The following is an 18,532-nucleotide window of genomic DNA, read 5'->3' as shown; positions in this document are numbered from 1 at the left end:
ATAAATTCCTCAGCATATCCTTTAGGTAGACATCTGTACCCTCCTTCTCCAACAGGGGACAGCTCACCTTAAAGAGGGTTGCTGACTGACTATCTGCAGATGTGATTAGTATAGAAAAGTACTTAGGCTCCACTGTCCGAAACACCACATGGTATGGTTTAATAGCAACTCTTACTCATGTTCGTTTAAATTTGCTTTTTGTCCTCCACAAGTGGCATTTTAAGCATCTCTTCACCTGTTTCACCCCTCTCAATTTCTCCTTATAGCACAGGGAATGACAAGGTCTCCAGTTTAGGAGAGGTTTCATGGATACATTCCTAATCAGAGCCCCAGTCACCTTATTATTCAAAGCAGAAAGTAGAAACTTGGAAGGGCTGCACAGTTCTGCAGTTATAACCCCCAGTTCTTTCTGAAAGCCTTCTGAGGCCATTAGTCATTGGGATTAGACCAACCTAATAATTCCTGCTTCCCTGCAGTACAGCTCTCAAGAAAATCATAGCCACTAGACTGTGATCTGACCATTATAGGGGGACCAAAGATAGACCTATCAATTCCAGATCACATAGGGGCCAAATTGGGCATATGACTACTATTCCTATTTGTGCCTTGGATGACCTGGGACAGGCCCATGGAAGTCAAGGTTCCCATGAAATTCTGAGCTGTCTCCGAACCTGCTTCCATACTTGCTGCCAGCCTGTTTCCATGGCTGATTGTTGTCCCCTGTGGTAATATAATCTATTGATCATTTTATCATTTTCTGTAAGGCCTTTGTATACTAGCAGTAAGTCTAGGGAGATGTGGGCATTCTTGGTGGGGGTAGGTGTATCTTTGCTCAGGGTGCCTCATCCTGTTTTGATTCTGCCAGTTTAGAAGGAATAGGAAAATGGGTGAAAGTTCAAGGTACACAGTTGTGCTTTCTCATGGGACTTTCCAAACTTTCCCATGAGACTTTCTGTGGCTGTATGATCTCATCCTAGCAAGGTAACATCTGGGACTTTCCAAGATTGTGTGTTCTCATGCTGGTGAAGTAATCTCCTGTTGAGGTCATTGTTTTCTGAATATGCATACTGTATATTTTGCTTGTGTTTTTTCTCAATAAATACTGCTACCTGAGTTCTCTCAGGGTTGGCATTTTTCAGAGACAGTTGTTCCTGAGTCTCATTTCAAGTGTCAATCCACCATAAATGGTGACCCCGACGTGATAGCTTGGAAGGCTATACGTTTCCCGCATCCTATACTCATCGTCGCGGACGTCGACTGGGCCCTCATCTTCTTCGCTGGACGAAGATAGATTCTTTCGTGAGTATGGGGGAGATCTCTCGAAGGCTCAGAAAGAGCACATCAGGGAATTGAGAGGGATCATTGGGAATAGTTTTGGGTTTGGAATTGGCAGTAGGGGTTGTGCTGTAGGAAAGAAAGAAATTGAGGACTTACTACAGTATGTTTGGAAAAATATTAAGTCATATCCAGAGGGAGGTAGTATTAAAGTAGAGTCCTGGAAAAAGATAGGGAAATTTTTGCACGAGGAACCTCGTGCCCCTTCTTCAATTTTGTTAACCTGGAGGGTGATTATGGATGCGTTAGCTACTTATGAACAACCGCTCCTAGCACCCCCGAAGAAGGTTTGCCGCTTTACCATGCGGTGCGTTTGTTGCCGCCGACGGCACCTCCAGATAAATCTGGGGGACTGTCCGGCGCTAGAAATACTTTGTCAGAGGATAAGAGTTTACCTTTAAGGGTTCAGGTGGATGCAGTTACTGCAGCTATTCAAGAAGCAAAGAATAGAGGGAATTATCAGGAGATGATTTGGTGGAGTTTGGAGTAGAAGTTCAACTTAATCCAGTGGAAATTGTCATGGATGCTGCATTAAATCCGCAGGGGGTGGAAGCCTTTACAGCTCAGAATTTTGAGGGAAGTTAAGCAAGCAGCAAAAGAATATGGTGTTAGAACGCCATATACTCAGGCATTGTTAGAAGCAGTTGGTTATGGAAATAAAATGATTCCGGCTGACTGGAAAGCTCTGTTGAATATGATTTTAACTCCAGCTCAATATTTGGTGTTAGATCAGAAATGGAGACAGCTGGCAGTCCAGAGGGAACAGCAAATGTTACCCCAGATCAGCTTTACGGAGCTGGTAATTTTACAACAGTGGAACAACAGAGAGATGGTATGCCTGAGGAAGGGTTCATTCTTCTCCCACAAATAATTTTTCAAGCCATAGGGTCTCTCCCTGACGGCGAAGGTGGTGAGAAGACTTTACTAACATCAAACAAGGGAACAATGAACCCTATGAAAATTTCATTAGCAGACTGAAATTGGCTATAGAAAGACAAATTGATAATCAATTCGCCCAGAAAGAGTTGCTTTTAAGTTAGCAGTAGAACAAGCTAACACAGATTGCAAAAAGATTTTAAATCCACTTATAGCAAGTGGAGAGCGAGAAATCGCGGATTTGATTAATGCATGTAGAAAGGTAGGGAGTCAGTCTTTTAACATGGAGACTTTAGCTCTGGCTTTACAAACAGGACATGCTCAAAAGGGGAATTGTTTCAATTGTGGGAAGCCTGGACATTTTAAAGTGCAATGTCGGGCTCCTGGAGGAGGTCAAAGTCAGCAGAATAAGAGATCAATGGGACAGGGTGTTCGTCCTAAATCAGTGTGCCCAAAATGTAAGAAAGGATACCATTGGGCAAATCAGTGCAGACTTCATTCGGAGGGAAAAAACTAGGAAGCAGGGATCAGGGCATTCTCCCTACTCTAAAGAGTGAAGTAATGTCCGAAGGGTTGGAACCACCAGAGAGAGGTACAGCTACTAAAGGTTCAGCAGGAATTGATCTTCCATTAGCCGAGGATTTGGAATTGGGGTTTCCGCATGTAGTTTGTTTGGGCTCAACGGATTTCTATGGTCCGTTGCCTCCGGCTTCTGTGGGTCTTCTTCTTCCTAGATCATCGGCTCATAGGCGTCAATTGTTTGTGGTTCCTGGGGTTATTGATTCGAATTATGAGGGTCAGATCAAAATTCAGGTTCACTCACCTGTCCCTCAATTTTTGAAAAAAGGGGATTGTTTTGCACAGCTTATAGTTTTGCCAAATATGTCTTTGGGAGAGTCAGATGGAATTCGTCAGGGTGGATTTGGATTTACGGATAGGTTTAAGGAGTCTAGTGTGTTTTCTATTATGCAAGGTATTAGGCAAAATGACAAACCAAAATTAACTCTTTTGGTTGAAGGCAGAAAGTTTACTGGAGTGCTGGACACTGGAGCAGATGTCTCTGTGATCAGTGAAAGTGAGTGGCCTAGGGAGTGGCTGACAGATCCTACACCGTCTGTTCGAGGAGTCGGAGGACTTCAAGACGCACGGGTTAGTAGGAAGATTCTTAGAGTTAAAACACAGCAGGGAGGGGCTGTTGCATTTGTCCAGCCGATTGTTCTGCGCCTTCACGTTAACTTGTGGGGCAGAGATTTGATGCAACAGTTTGATACAAGGGTTGTCATTCATGATGACTGAACACCCACCTGTGGAGTTATTAAAATTACAATTACTCCAACAGGAGCCAGTGTGGATAGACCAATGGCCTTTGACTAGTGAGAAATTAGTTCATTTACATGAATTGGTTCAACAACAATTAGAAAAAGGACATATAGTGCCTACCACTAGTCCTTATAATTCTCCAGTTTTTGTTATCAAAAAGAAATCTGGAAAATACAGATTTTTACATGATCTGAGGAGCATAAATTCTATATTAAAGCCAATGGGTCCACTTCAGTGTGGAACGCCTAATCCTAATTTAATACCTGATGGATGGAATATAAGAGTGTTAGATTTGCAAGATGCTTTCTTCTCCATTCCTTTGCACCCTGAAGATGTAGATTTGTTTGCTTTTACTATTTTGAGTATAAATCAGGGGCAGCCCGCTAAGCGATATGCATGGACTGTCCTTCCGCAGGGAATGTTAAATAGTCCTACAATGTGTCAAATGTTTGTGGATTGGGCTTTACAACCTTTTCGGAGTAAATTCCCGGATTGGAAGGTTTATCATTATATGGATGATATTTTGATAGCTGCTAATATTTCTGATGATGCCATGAATTCTGCTGTCATTCTTTTAACTGCTATACTAAAGGAGAAAGGCCTAATAGTTAGTCCTGAAAAATTGCAAAAAGAATATCCTTTTGCCTATTTAGGTCATAAATTATTCCTGAGTCACATTACACCCTGAAATTGGAATTTGTTCTTCCTAATCCTTTAACCTTAGTGGGTTTACAACAATTTTTGGGTCATATAAATTGGATCAGGCCGTATTTGGGTTTAACTACTCTTCAATTAAGTCCTTTGTTTCAAGCTTTGGCTAGTGCTAAACAAGCATCTGACATAATAACCTTAAATGAAGAACAAAAAGGGATTTTGTCATTGATTGAACAAGTTTTAAGCCATAGATGGACAGATAGATGTTTGCTAGATTGTCCATTATCAGTAATTTTAATCTCAGAACGAAGGGCTACTGCATTGATAGTTCAGGTAAAAGAAAAAACTGCTTTAAGGATTTTGGAATGGATTCATTTGTCTCATACACCATCGAAATCCATAAATTGTATCACAGAACAGCTTGCTGATATTTTTAATCGTGCTGTCAGCGCTGCAAGGCTATTGCTGGTATGGAACCAGTAACATGTTATGTTCCTTTTGCTTTAGCTACCTGGGAACAGATGATTTGTAATAGTGAGTTTTTGCAGGTTTTGGTACATTCCTGGCCAGGGAAGTTTTCTTGTCATCCTCCAGCCGATCCTAGGCTATCTTTGTATAAATCAGTCAGAATTAATTTAGCAAGTCTTTTTGTAACTCAGCCTATATCAAATGCTCCTACAGTTTTTACTGATGGAGGGAAAGTTTTTGGTGCTTGTGTTTGGAAAGATAAATCTGGAATTTGGCATACAAAAGTGACTTCAGAGCAGAAGTCTGCCCAGCAGGCAGAACTTGCTGCTGTAGTTTTGGCTTTTCAAAATTTTCACAATCAGGATTTTAATTTAATAGTGGATTCATTGTATGTGTATAATTTGTTACCCTTTGTAGCAGGTTCTTATTTGTCTCCTGGAATATCACCTGATATTTTAAGATTGCTTTTGTTGTTACAAGGATGTTTGGAGCAGCGTGTGAATGTGTGTTTTGTTGCTCAAATGCCACGCTCAAGACCATGTTGACTAAATTAAATAAAAAAGGAGGGAAGCTCCTGGGGCTTCCGGCGATTCAAGATCAATTAAATCTAGCTTTGTATACTTTAAATTTTTTAAATTTGTCTGGTAACCCCCCTGCGAGCGCGGCCAGCAGGCATTTTTCTTCTCCTTCTACAGATGCGGTGAGGCCTCGGGTGTTGGTGCGGTTCCTTCCGGATCCAGCATGGGTTCCTGCTGAGCTGATAACGTGGGGACGTGGTTATGCAGCAGTTGAACATCTTGGTCAAATTCGTTGGGTTCCTGGTCGGTGTGTTCGGCCTGATCATTCGCAGGCACCTGTGAAGGAAGTTTCGGAGGAGCAGGATGGTGCATCTGTGGTTCCTGATCCTGCTGATTCTGCCTAATCTGTCCTGGGCTGCTCGGGTGCGGAGAGAGCAGCGACAGCATGTTCAGCGTGCCGGAGATTTGGGGCGATGATTTGTGGACAGATAATAATTACATTAAAGACTTGCGTACAACTGCCAAAAACTTGAACATCACCAATTGTTGGTTGTGTATGCACCTTCCTGGGAGAGTGGGAGAAGGACTAACATTGCATGGAGTGCCTTTTGAGGAAAAAGATTTAATAAAGAATGCAACCTGGAGAAAACAGTTGTCTTGTGCTACAACAGAGCAATTCCAGATCCTAACCATGGGAGGTAATCTATGGACACAAATTTCTCGAGGTCTCATCCCGCCTTTGGGAATTGCTATGAACTATAGGGATATTCATATTTTAAATAATTTTACTGTTGCTATGTTTAATGATACTATAAAGAATATTAAGATGATTAATGTAGAAATGTCTGAAATTCGTAAAGTTACTTTGCAAAATCGATATGTTTTAGATATTATGTTAGCTGCCCAAGGAGGAGTTTGTGCTTTAATTCATTCGCATTGTTGTGTTTTTATACATAATTATGAGCCAAACATTACAAAGACTGTTCAGGACATGGAAGATCGTATTGCTCAGCATCAATCTGGAGCCGATGGGTTTAATGCATCATTCTGGGACAGTCTGTGGTCCTGGCTTCCTGATGGATCATGGTTTCGCTCCTTATTGCAAGGGGTTGTTATTATTATTGCTATATGTATCTTATTATGTTGTTTTATTCAATGTATTCCTAATCTATTACAAATGTGTACTTCAGTCTTCCGGCGTGTGGGATCAGGTCATGAGGGAACTGTGTACTATGCCACTAAAACACCCCCTATCTTTGAATAAATAAAAAGGAGGGAATGTGGTAATATATTTTATTGATCATTTTATCATTTTCTGTAAGGCCTTTGTATAACTAGCAGTAAGTCTAGGGAGATGTGGGCATTCTTGGTGGGGGTAGGTGTATCTTTGCTCAGGGTGCCTCATCCTGTTTTGATTCTGCCAGTTTAGAAGGAATAGGAAAATGGGTGAAAGTTCAAGGTACACAGTTGTGCTTTCTCATGGGACTTTCCAAACTTTCCCATGAGACTTTCCGTGGCTGTATGATCTCATCCTAGCAAGGTAACATCTGGGACTTTCCAAGATTGTGTGTTCTCATGCTGGTGAAGTAATCTCCTGTTGAGGTCATTGTTTTCTGAATATGCAGACTGTATTTTTGCTTGTGTTTTTTCTCAATAAATACTGCTACCTGAGTTCTCTCAGGGTTGGCATTTTTTCAGAGACAGTTGTTCCCTGAGTCTCATTTCAAGTGTCAATCCACCATAGTCCCCCAGACTTATAAGCCTGGGCAATTCCACTACCAGTCCTGCAGTCAGGTCCAGGAGGTAAAGAAGCTGCCATTCAGCAGGGAGGATGCAACAGAAATCCCATCTGATCCTTGAGCCCAACCTAAGAAAAAGTCTCACAATGATGCACATGTAGTTATTGGAGAGGGATACACCAACATTGTCTCTTTTGTCAATTTCTCTAGTCAGTTGCTTTGGTTAGCTTTCATAACACAGCTACATGCCTGTCCCAAAATAGTTCAGTATTTTAAAGATGACTGGGAATGGCCTCAGCTGTGCGATGGGAATGAGATAAAGTCAATGTCCTGAGGACATATTAAAAAGAAGAGACCATGGTTGTGCCATGGTTAAAGGAATGTGGAATGTCTACTTTTGGAAGTGATTCTGCCTTTTCAATTCCTGAACTCATGTACCATCATGGATCCTAAGTCCCTTCTTTCTCAGTTAATGAGTACTGGGTCTCTCCAGGTCTTGCTGCACTATACTTATCAACGATGTTACAGAGTTTTGCAGCGTTAATTCAGCACCAGGAAAATAAACACAGATGGCTGATGCTTTATTTAACGTCTTTATAAACATATTAAGTAAATTTTACAAACTAGTTGTAGATTTCTCCAACATGGGGCAAACTCAAACGGCAGTAAACATGTTGCAAGTAACTCAACTTCAGTAGCCACCAGCAAAACAGAGAGAGCTTCTAGTTTCACTTTCCAGGTCAATTCCCATTGGCTGGTCTGTTACCATGCCTACTCACTGACTCTGTTAACTATGTCTCTGCCAGTAAATGAATACTCTGACAAACTACCTTGCCAGTCTACCAATTGTCACTAACTAATAAGCTAAAATTGTATCACTCTTGTATCCCTATCTCTGTTCCTTAAGTTCTATGCCTCTCCCCACTGCCAATCTGCTGCACTACTTAATTGCTTTTAAATGTATTTGTCCTAGGAATTAAAAAAAAATATTTCTGAATTAAATCTAGACAATTGCCTATCAGTTAACATTCTTGTTTACAAGCATTAATTTGATCTTTTGAATGCATGCTTTTAATTATTTTCAACAAAGTAATTGCATGATTGATCTAACATCTCCAAATCCTCTCAACACTTCCGGTGCCAATTTTTAAGGGCACTCAGCTTTGATCATTTAAAAATATTCACAATCCTCAAGAGTCTATTACTGAAAATTAAGTAAACCAACCAAAATTTGAAAAAGCAATAATTACATTATCACACACCCCCACCCATTTAAGGGAAAGAAAACAACCAAAGTCCATACTTGGATGATTCTTTTATTCGGAACAAAATACAATGACACAAAGGTTATTTGTTCTACCATTTATCTTCTATTCCTATTGCTATTGTAAGTAAAACCTTCCAAACAGCTTCATTATGATAAATAAACAGCTTCTAGCATTACAGGAATCAAGAAGAACAGGTATTTATTCAAAGGGTTAAATCTAGCAACTTCAGCAAGTCCAGAATTAAAATAAATAATTATGATCTGAATCAATACTGATAAAGCAGCCAAAGTAGACTTATTGGTTTATTGATTCTTTAACTGTCACTTTTAATAGATTTTTACCAAGTGAATATCAAACATTCATTGAGCCACCATAAAAGGCAGAAGAATTGAAAATATGTTTAAATACCAGAATCAGATTTTGCATTGGGGGAAATTTTAAAAAAGATAATCCTTTCCCCCCCCCTTTCTTTTAATTGCTGCAGAACAAGAGTAACTGGCTGCTATGAACAATGATCCATATAAAAGACACATTTTGCAGTTTTTTGCAAATGAAGTCTGATAATCCTAGTTAATGGCTCATTCAGCTATAGAATCTATTTGTTTGAAGATCCATCATATAATCTATATTAAAATCACATGCACTTTGAAAAAAAGTTATCAAATATAAAGTTTGTCTAATTGTGTTTTACCTGATTTAGTCTGCGAAAAATCTGGGAAACCAGTGATAGATTGATTATGTGCCATTAAATTGGTGTTGACTCTTAATCACCACTTAGGTATATTTTCTCCATGAAAATTTCCCACTAACTTAACCTTTTAGGCATACCAATGGTGTACCCATTACCACAGTTATGGAACCCATTCACTTTGCTGCTGGACCTCATTTTTTCATCCTCCCTTGCACCTTTCCCAGTATTAGAACTTTATAATTAAAGAGCTAGGTGTTCCCTTAATGTGTCTGAAGTAGAATAATTTGAACCTGTCCATTTATGCTTTAAGGAAGAACTCTGGTATGATTTTTTTTCAATGATTCATTGGTTATTTTCTTGGTTGTCCACAGTATTTTCAGGAGCTTTCTCCAGCATCAAATTTCAAAAATATCAATATTCTCACTTTTTCATAATCCAACATCCACTTCCATAGAGTATCACAGAAATACCTGGATTGCACTATTCTGATCTTTATATGCATAGAGACATTGTGGCATTTCTATATCTTTTCAAAGGTTTTTGTGGCTGCTGTATCTCCTTCTAGTCTGAGGTGTATTTCTTGACTGTTCCTTTACTGTTGATAGTTGATTTTTTTAATATATAAATTTTATTTGGGTTTTCACAAAACATAATACAAGTAAAATTTCTTTTTTTGAGAATAGCATGGTACTGGGTTATCATTTCTCCCTACAGACACAAATTCAATTTCATATTCATCATTGTGTTCTATTCCATATCTTATAACTATTTTAACATTTTCTCAATAATTTTCCCTTCCCTTAGTTTTCTCAATCTTACTTTTAATTATCTCATTCCTTTCTAAATTCAATTATATATATCTTTTTCTAAGTTTCAATGCCTTTCTAGTCATCATATTTATACTTTTGTCTGTCCTGTTTCAATTTTGTATTTTCTTTTCCCATTAAACAAAATTTTCCCCTATAGTTACTAATTGGAGTATGACACCTTTGTATCTTTTAATTTTTATCCATTCAACTCATCAATTTTATCCATTCAATTTATGCCTTTACAATTATAACATTCAATATAACACATAACTTCCAGTCGAATTCTGCTTGGTACATTCTTAAAATATGTACTAAGTTCTTAAAGAGAACTTATATATATAAAACAATAATAAATAAAATACTTATTCTATTCCAATTCAGCTCTATCATTAATGTTAGTTATAAAATTTAACATCTTTAACATTCCTTTTCAATAGGATATCATACTTCTAGGAACATTTATAATATTTCCATAATTTTTTCATGTTTCTTTCATATTCCTCTTTACTTAAATTTTTATAACACATATATAATAATTAAAATGTTCCCCTCCATTCCTAATTTCATTCTCTCATTCTCTTTATTTCATTTATTTATTAAACATTCCATTACATTACAATGAGTATTTTATCTATCATTTTAATCACACTTGTTTCATATTTTCAGAGTTCATTTCTATTTCTAATATAACAATACTATCTTATGTACCCTTGCAGAATCCCCCTTTCAATTAAGTTTTCACCCATTATCTCTGTGTCTTGTACATTTTCCCTATTTCTCTATGTTCTTTTTCTGTCCTTTATAATTTCTTTTCCTTTCCCTCTTCTCCCTTTTCCCTTCCCTTTTTGACCCCTTCTCTCTCTAATTCTGATTGTCTCTTCTGTAATCCTCTCTTCTGTTTCTTCCTAATGTTATAATTACTTTTCAAACTATTCTTTTTTGGGGTTGTTTTTTCGGATCTTAAATTTTTCACTCTCTTTCCCCTCTTTCCTTTTTTTTCCCCACATAGAAATACTTGGTTGTTGAAGATGGCTTCTTCTTTGTCCTGCCCTTCTTGTTCTACAGGCATTTCTTGTTGTTTCTCATAGTTCAGGATCTTCATTTCTAAAAATTGAAATACGAAGCCAAAAGAACCTCTTCCTTCTTGTGCATCTTCTTTCTGTTTTTTAAGTTCCATTCTCAATTCTTCCAAGAGTGATACCATTTTAAAAACTTTTAAACAACCACCCGATTAATTTTAGTCCTTAGATCCAATAGCCAAAAATCCAAAAATCACCAAGTAATCCAAATAATTCAAAGCTGTTTTTCTTGCTTCTTTTTTCCATTTTCTCTTCCTGGGGGGTTCTCTTATCTTGTTACAAAGTTTCAGTTAAAATGTATCTTTTAGGAATCTTGTTAAAGTTTCACTGTTAATTCCTTTCACTTCCAGGTGGTCTCCTCCCTTTTTCCAGATCCCACCCTTTTGTTTTTATCCTTCTTTTAAAACTTTTTGAGAATCCAGAAATCTTTATTATCCCTTTGACATTTTCTTTTCAGCTTAAATACCTGTTAATGTCAAAGTGGATTTTTGCTGATTTCTTGCTTAAATCTCTTAGTTGTCAATATAGGGAAGAAAAGAAAAAAAACCAAATCCTTTCCCTTCCCTCTCTCATTTGCAGCTTCAAAGTCTTCTTTGGGAACAATGTTGTTCTTTATAATTCAAATTCCAGGGTACCTTGTATTGTTTCGACCCGGTCAGCTAAAAACTTTCTCTTCTTATCTTCCTCCTGCACATTCTTTTCTGGTCGAGTTCTTCTTTGAGGTGGCCATTTCTGACCACTGCTGCAACCACCTTCAGGAAAGGGAGTAATGGCCAGCTGGGGAGGAGAGATGCAGCTCTCCTCGACCCTGCTAGCAGTCTCCCCCCTCTTTACCATCTCTACAGGGTGGCTTAGCCCTGAAACCAGTCGGCTCGGGGCGCTCCAGTGGCGAGCACAGATTGAAACTGCACACAATCTCAGATTTCAGTCTGTCGCCGAAGAAGCTCAAACTGGATCTTTACTGTTGCTGGCTGATTTTAAAAGGCAGGCATTTTTAGCATTGATGTTTTCATTATCAATTCTAAGGTTAATTGTTCTATTTGTTGTTATTTGTTTTGTTTTCTGTATATTTATTTTCAGTCCAATTTTTTCACATGCTCCTTGTCTAACATTACTAGAGCTTGCACATCCTTTGAGCTTTTGGCTATCAGTGTAATACCACTGGCATAGCACAGGTTATTGATATTTCTTTTTCTAATTTTGAAACCACTCCCATCTTCTTCCAGTTAAGTTCCTCTTAAAATATATTTGTTGTATTGCTTAAATAAATAAGGGCAGGTTAATGTCTAGACAGCAGGAAAGAGATATTATTTTCTATGTCTTTGTCCCTTCCACTAATTTGCCTAGATCTGTATCACTAGCTTATCCTACTTGATATGAATTCCCATAGCATCAAACTGCTCTATTTTTGCTTTGTCATTTTAAATAATACAGTAAAATATCCTCAAGTGATTGGACAATGACTTAACTAAACAGAATAGATTTTCCACAATATAGTTCAATTGGTAATGTTAAGGTTTACATATAACATAAACCTATGGTTTCTTCAACCAGCCACAATTGGCTGGCTACAAGTAATATTAAGTATTGAATCATGGATTTCAAACTACAATGGCTGGGTTTAGATGTCACCCTAAGCAAAACCAAAACAACCAATTTTAGTTTAACATGATGCATGAACTCCTGAGAATGGTACTTTCAATATCAAACAACCATTTGGTTTTATTATAGATTTTAATGTTTATATCTTATTTAAAGCTGCAATTAAAAGATGATCACATATTTCTTCTTTATAACTAAACGTTATTAGCATCAACTGTAATAAATCACTTAAAATAATTTAATATTTTAATATCAATTAAAATACTATAATAAAAAACAAAGCAGCTTATTATATTTTAAATTACGCTTAATTTTAAAACAAATTTCTCTACAGGAATGTGTGAAGGCAAATTAGCCAACTTTCTCCAGCTTTAAGGCAGATGCCCCCCTATAGCGCTAATGGATGCTGAAACCTTTTTAATTTTGCAATGGAGTTTGATCACCATCTGCATTAGGGTTACAATATACAGCCCACAAGAATCTAGATGATCACCAAGAAAGAAATATACCACTGCTTCCATTTAATAGCTATTCAGCTTTTTGCAAACCAGATATGGTAGACTACACTGTATAGATAAGGACATGGTTTTAGTTCTAACTGTAACCCACATTGGGACTGTAATGTAATATAAAGATGAGTTAGTTTATTCTGTTGCATCTTGTTTAGTGCCAGATGATTTCCAGATAAAATGAGTTTTCAATGGACCACTTTCTTAGGAAGTGGAGCAATTATGCTCATTTAGCTACCAGTCAAATTATTTGTTTGTTTCTACATTGCAGAATTTAACAGCTCACTATAAAATATACGTGTGTGTTATGCCTTCTCATAAACAAAGGGATCTTTGCAGTTTAGTTATGAACTTTTAAAAAACTTCAGCAAACCATTCCTGCAAATTAAATTCAAAAGTATCTTGAGAATAGTGAAGCTCAAAGTTATAGGAAATTATAACCAATTTTGATAGAGTGGGAAAAGTACAGTTTTAGTAATTGAAAACAAAGAGAGTTGACTGAAATAAAGAGAGGCTGGAGCCAAAAAGTTAACTTGTATATATTACATTTTGAAAATGTCAGTTCAGTTCTTTTACGTATTCCCAATACAAGGAATACAGCACCACACCTGATTGGCTAGAAAGCCTCATTATGCTTACATGTGACTTGTCTTTCCAACATTACTGTGTTTCCAATATGATGAATGATCACGTCCAATATTCTCAATCAGTATGGCCTATTATAGTGTTTGCTAATAATTCTAGCCATTACAATTCAATATATTTGAAAGAACTGGGTTGGGAAGGCTAGAACCTTATTTCTTGCCCCAGCAATGATTACTACCTTGGAATGAATCAAATTATAACCATTAAACATTATAAGAAAGTATGCAGCAGTGCTGGGTAAAGCCAATATTTTACATTAGTGTTTAAGAGGGAATATAACCTTTGATGACCTCATTGCCCAGCCTCCTAGCAACCAAATGTATAAATGAGTATTGGAATATTCTCCCCCTATATTGGACTATTGAAATAAGTACCAACATAAGCTGATATTTGCCAGGGTATAATATAAATGTTTTCAGCAGGGCTGCTGAATACTTATCTCTAGATGGGGGTTTTCTGCAGGCTAGAAACTAGAAGAAACATACACATATACACACCCTCCTCCTGACTGATGCTCAGTCACAAAGGTCTCTGCTAATGAGCACAGCGGTTATATCTATATGCAAGAATGCATTTTCTTCAGTATCTGCCTCCCAAGTTACTTCAGTTTTTATATACTATTACAACTCTTTTAACAATTATAATGCATCACAGAGGCAATGTGCATGGCTGAGTAGCCAGAGCCATGGCATTTTGTATTCGGAATGGGACAATCACAGCACAACTTGCCTTGGACAACTCACTGTGGGATAACTCAACAAATACTTATTGTTGAGTTTATTGTAACTTATTAATTGTGATTAATTTTGATTAATATTATTAATTAATATGCATTAATGTTATGAGAAAATACTATTATTATGATTGTGATGAATATTACTCCAGAGAAATGTAACCAGGCAACACTCTGTATATATGGATTTTGAACATGTTGCTCTTTTTTAATCTATTTTTTAATAGATTAAAAGTTCAACAAATACAAAGGTTTAAATTAATTTTGACAGAACTATGGCCAATAATAATAAAACAAAGAAAGTCAATCCAGAAATACAAGAGTTACAATAATATTAACAAAAATGTGGTCACCAATAATAAAAATACCTGAATGAAATGATGAAATGCAGTGTTGAATTGTCCTGTGGCGAGTAGTCCTACAGTGAATTGGCCATGGTGAGTTGGTCTAGACTCTTTTGTATTAGCTGATGCCTCTGAGCAATACGCAAACAAACCTTAAATGGAACCTTTATAATGCTTGTACTATGAGATTACTAGTTTAAGGATGTATAATATCTTAATGTTTTATTTTTATCTCAAGTGTTGATTGTATTCCTTATTGCTTGATGAATTTTAGAAATCAGAACTTTATTTATTAATCAATCGCATGATTTTACAATTAAATTTAAAACATCTCTGATTGCTTTCAGAAAAGGATTGAGATAAAACTAAAGTATTATCGTACTAATATCCTGTGTATAGAGTTGCACAGAAAAAAAGAAAAAAGCCTGTCTATGTATGTGTGTATTGTGTCTGTGTTTACACAATCACACTTTTTTTTTGAAAGTTTTATTTGGGTTTTCACAAAAAAATAATAATACAAATAAAACATCTTTTTTTGAAAATAGCATGGTCCCGGGTTACACTTCATACAGACACAAACTCAATTTCATGCTCATTTTTGTGTTCTATTCCATATCTTATTACTGTTTTACATTTTCTACATAGTTTTTCCCCTCTTTTAATTTTCTCAATTTTATTTTGATTATCTCATCTCAATTCAAATCATTATATTTATACTTTTGTCTGTCCTGTTTCAATTTCATATTATCTTTTCTCATTAAACAAATTTTCTCCTGTAGTTACTAATTGGAGTATGACACCTTTATATCTTTTAATTTTATCCATTCAACTCTTGTTTAAGCTTCAAAGTATGCCTTAAGATTATAATATTCAATATAATACATAACTTCCAATTGAATTCTGCTTGGTACATTCTTAAAAAACACAGTATATTCTTTAAAAAGATTATAAATATATATAATTAAAACACTCATTCCATTCCAATTCAGTTCTATCATTAATATTCATTAAAATCTTAACATCTTTAACATTTCTTTTCAATTAAATATCATACTTCCTTGGGAACACTTATAAGCTTTCCATAATTAATCTTTCCCCCTACTTCTCTTCACTTATACTTTATAAATCATTAAATAATTAAAATGTTCCCATCCTTTCCTAATTCAATTCTCTCGTTTGTTTTATTTCATTTATTTATTAACATTCCACTAGATTACGATAACTATTTTATCCATCATTTTAATCATACATTGTTTTATATTTTCTGAAATTATTTCTATTTCTAATATAACAATACTATCTTATATACCTTTGCAGAGTCCCTTTTTCAATTAATTTTTCACCCATTATCTCTAAATAGGCCCTGTTTCTCTATATCTTGTTTCTGTCCTTTATAACTTCTTTTCCTTTCTTTCTTCCCTCTCTTCTCCCTCCCCTTTTTACCCCCTTGTCTCTCTACTTCTAATTCTCTCTTCTATAATCCCCTCTTCTGTTGCTTTCTAATACTATACTTATTTTTCAAACTATTCTTCTTTTTTTTGGTTGTTTTTTCAAATCTTAAACTTTTTATTCTCTTTCCCCCCTTTCCTTTTTTCCCCCACATAAAATTACTTGTTCATTAAAGATGGCTTCTTCTTTGTCCCAATCTTCTTGTTCTGCAAGCGTTTCTTGTTGTTTTTCATAGTTCCAGATCTCCATTTCTAAAAGTTGAAATACAAAGCCAAAAGAACCTCTCCCTTTTTGTGCATCTTCTTTGTACTTTTAAAGTTCCATTTTCAGTTCTTCTAAAAGTGGTGCCATTTTAAACACTTTTAAACAACCACCCAATTGATTTTAGTCATTCAAATGCAATAACCAAAAATCCAGAGATCACCAAGTAATCCAAATACTCCCAAGCTGTTTCTTCTTGCTTCTTTTTTCCACTTTCTCTTCCTGGGGTTCTAGTATTTTGTTGCCAAGTTTCAGTTAAAATGTATCTTTTAGAAGTCTTGTTGAGGTTTTACTGTAAATTCCTTTTAATTCCAGGCAGTCTCCTTCCTTTTTTCCATATCCTGCCCTTTTATTCTTTTTCTCTCCTTTCCTGCTTTCAAAAGCTTTTAAATATCCAGAAATCTTTATTATCCCTTTGACATTTTATTTTCAGCTTAAATGCCTATTGATGTCAAAGTGGATTTTTTTTTCAATTTCTTGCTTAAGTCTCTTAGCTGTCAGTATAGGGAAAGAAAGAGAAGAAAAAAACCAAATCCTTTCCCTTTTCTCTCTCCTTTGCTGCTTCAAAGTCTTCTTTGGGAACAATGCTTTTTTTTATAGTTTAAATTCCAGGGTACCTTAGTTGTTGCTTTTGGAGTTTAACCCGGTCAACCAAAACTTTCTCTTCGTATCTTCCTCCTGCACATTCTTTTCCGGTCGAGTTCTTCTTTGAGGTGGCCATTTCTGACCACTGCTGCAACCGCCTTCGGGAAAGGGAGTAATGGCCAGCTGAGGAGGAGAGATGCGGCTCTCTTCAACCCTGCTGGCAGTCTCCACCCTCTTCACCACCTCTGCGGGGTGGCTTAGCCCCAAAACCAGCTGGCTTGGGGTGCTCCAGCGGCAAGCACAGATCGAAACCGCGCATGATCACAGTTTCGGTCTGTCTGTGAAGAGACTCAAACCGGAACTCCTCTCACAATCACACTTTTGACTCATCATGGAATAGAATCAAAGGATCTGCTTTAGCTGAATTTCAGTGTGAATTAAATGAAACACTACTTATGGAAACAAATACTGAATATTTGGTATAGGCTTTCTTATTTTTGTATTATCTGTGTATTAATTTTTTTTCAGTTGAAATAGAAGGAAACTGCAAACAAGGAGTATCAGGAAAAGAATATGTGTCTTTTCTCCTTACCATTACTTATATGAGACCATTTAAGACTATCTTTAGGGCTCTGCAGGTTCTAGCCAAAATTTTCTAACTAGCGACTCATAAGATTTATATGAGGTTATATTCTTATGGATACTTACTCAGAGTAGATTTCATTTGCTTATTGGGATTTATTTCCATGGAAATGGGCAAAACTTCACAGCTCAGGTTTAAGTTTACTTAGAAGTAAATCCTGCTGATTTCAGAAGGACTTGCTTCTGCAGACATGTGTGGTAGGAGATAAAATATTTTATGCTGATTTTTTGAAATAATTACTAGAACTGTTCTAGGACTTATTAAACTATATTTTTATAAAACTATTAACTTTTTATGTTCTATTGGGTTTTTAAAAATGTTAATATATAAACATGTGATTTTAAAAATGTTTTCAGAAGAAATGGGGATAATCAGTAATCAAGCTTCATTTTAGTTGTCAGCTATGCCATAATAATGTACCTCTAATGTTTTACCTTATGATTTCCATCACGATAGATTTTTTTTCCACATGACTTGATTAAGATGACCTCCAGGACTTTTGCTAATGAAAAGGAAAAGTGGAAAAAGTATTGTATAAGCAAATATTCAAACTTTCTTGCAATTTTGTAAAGCAAATGTAGTTTGTGGAACCAAAATCTCACCGCCAATAAAAAATGTGAATGCAAGATTGAAATCTTAGCCAGCTTCTAACAAGAGCAGATTTACTTTTGTTTTAAATCTCTTTATGAGCTTTGTTTCCTTTTAAGAAAGTAAAATAGTAATATCAAATTAAATTATAACTCACTCTGAGAAGTTACTAATTATACAATATGACAAAACAAAACTTGTATAGTTGTCTTTATTTATTTCATTTAAAGATATGAGCTTATTTGAGACAAATTCTGAATCCATGCAAGGTATTTCTAAAATATTTGAGATTTGTCCTAAACAAGGTGACTCACCTCCAAAATAGTTTGCACAGATTGATCTAATTCTCCGCTAACAGGATGAGATACATTTAATTATCAGTCCATACAATAAGTATTATTGTGCAATTATTTTTT

The 18,532-nt window shown here is 36.1% G+C and overlaps 1 pseudogene; it reads left to right on the top strand.

Moving 5' to 3' along the window:
* LOC148131154 (uncharacterized) overlaps window positions 1-17,544 on the top strand; it is a 129,608-nt pseudogene extending 112,064 nt beyond the window's left edge.
* Window positions 17,545-18,532: the final 988 nt, after the last annotated feature.

This window comes from Notechis scutatus, chromosome 3, assembly GCF_049901735.1.
Source record: "Notechis scutatus isolate UNSWTSFEM ecotype Mainland chromosome 3, rNotScu1.2, whole genome shotgun sequence".
Taxonomy (NCBI): domain Eukaryota; kingdom Metazoa; phylum Chordata; class Lepidosauria; order Squamata; family Elapidae; genus Notechis; species Notechis scutatus.
The sequence above is the reverse complement of the archived record's forward strand: the minus strand, read 5'-3'. Positions and strand labels throughout refer to the sequence as shown.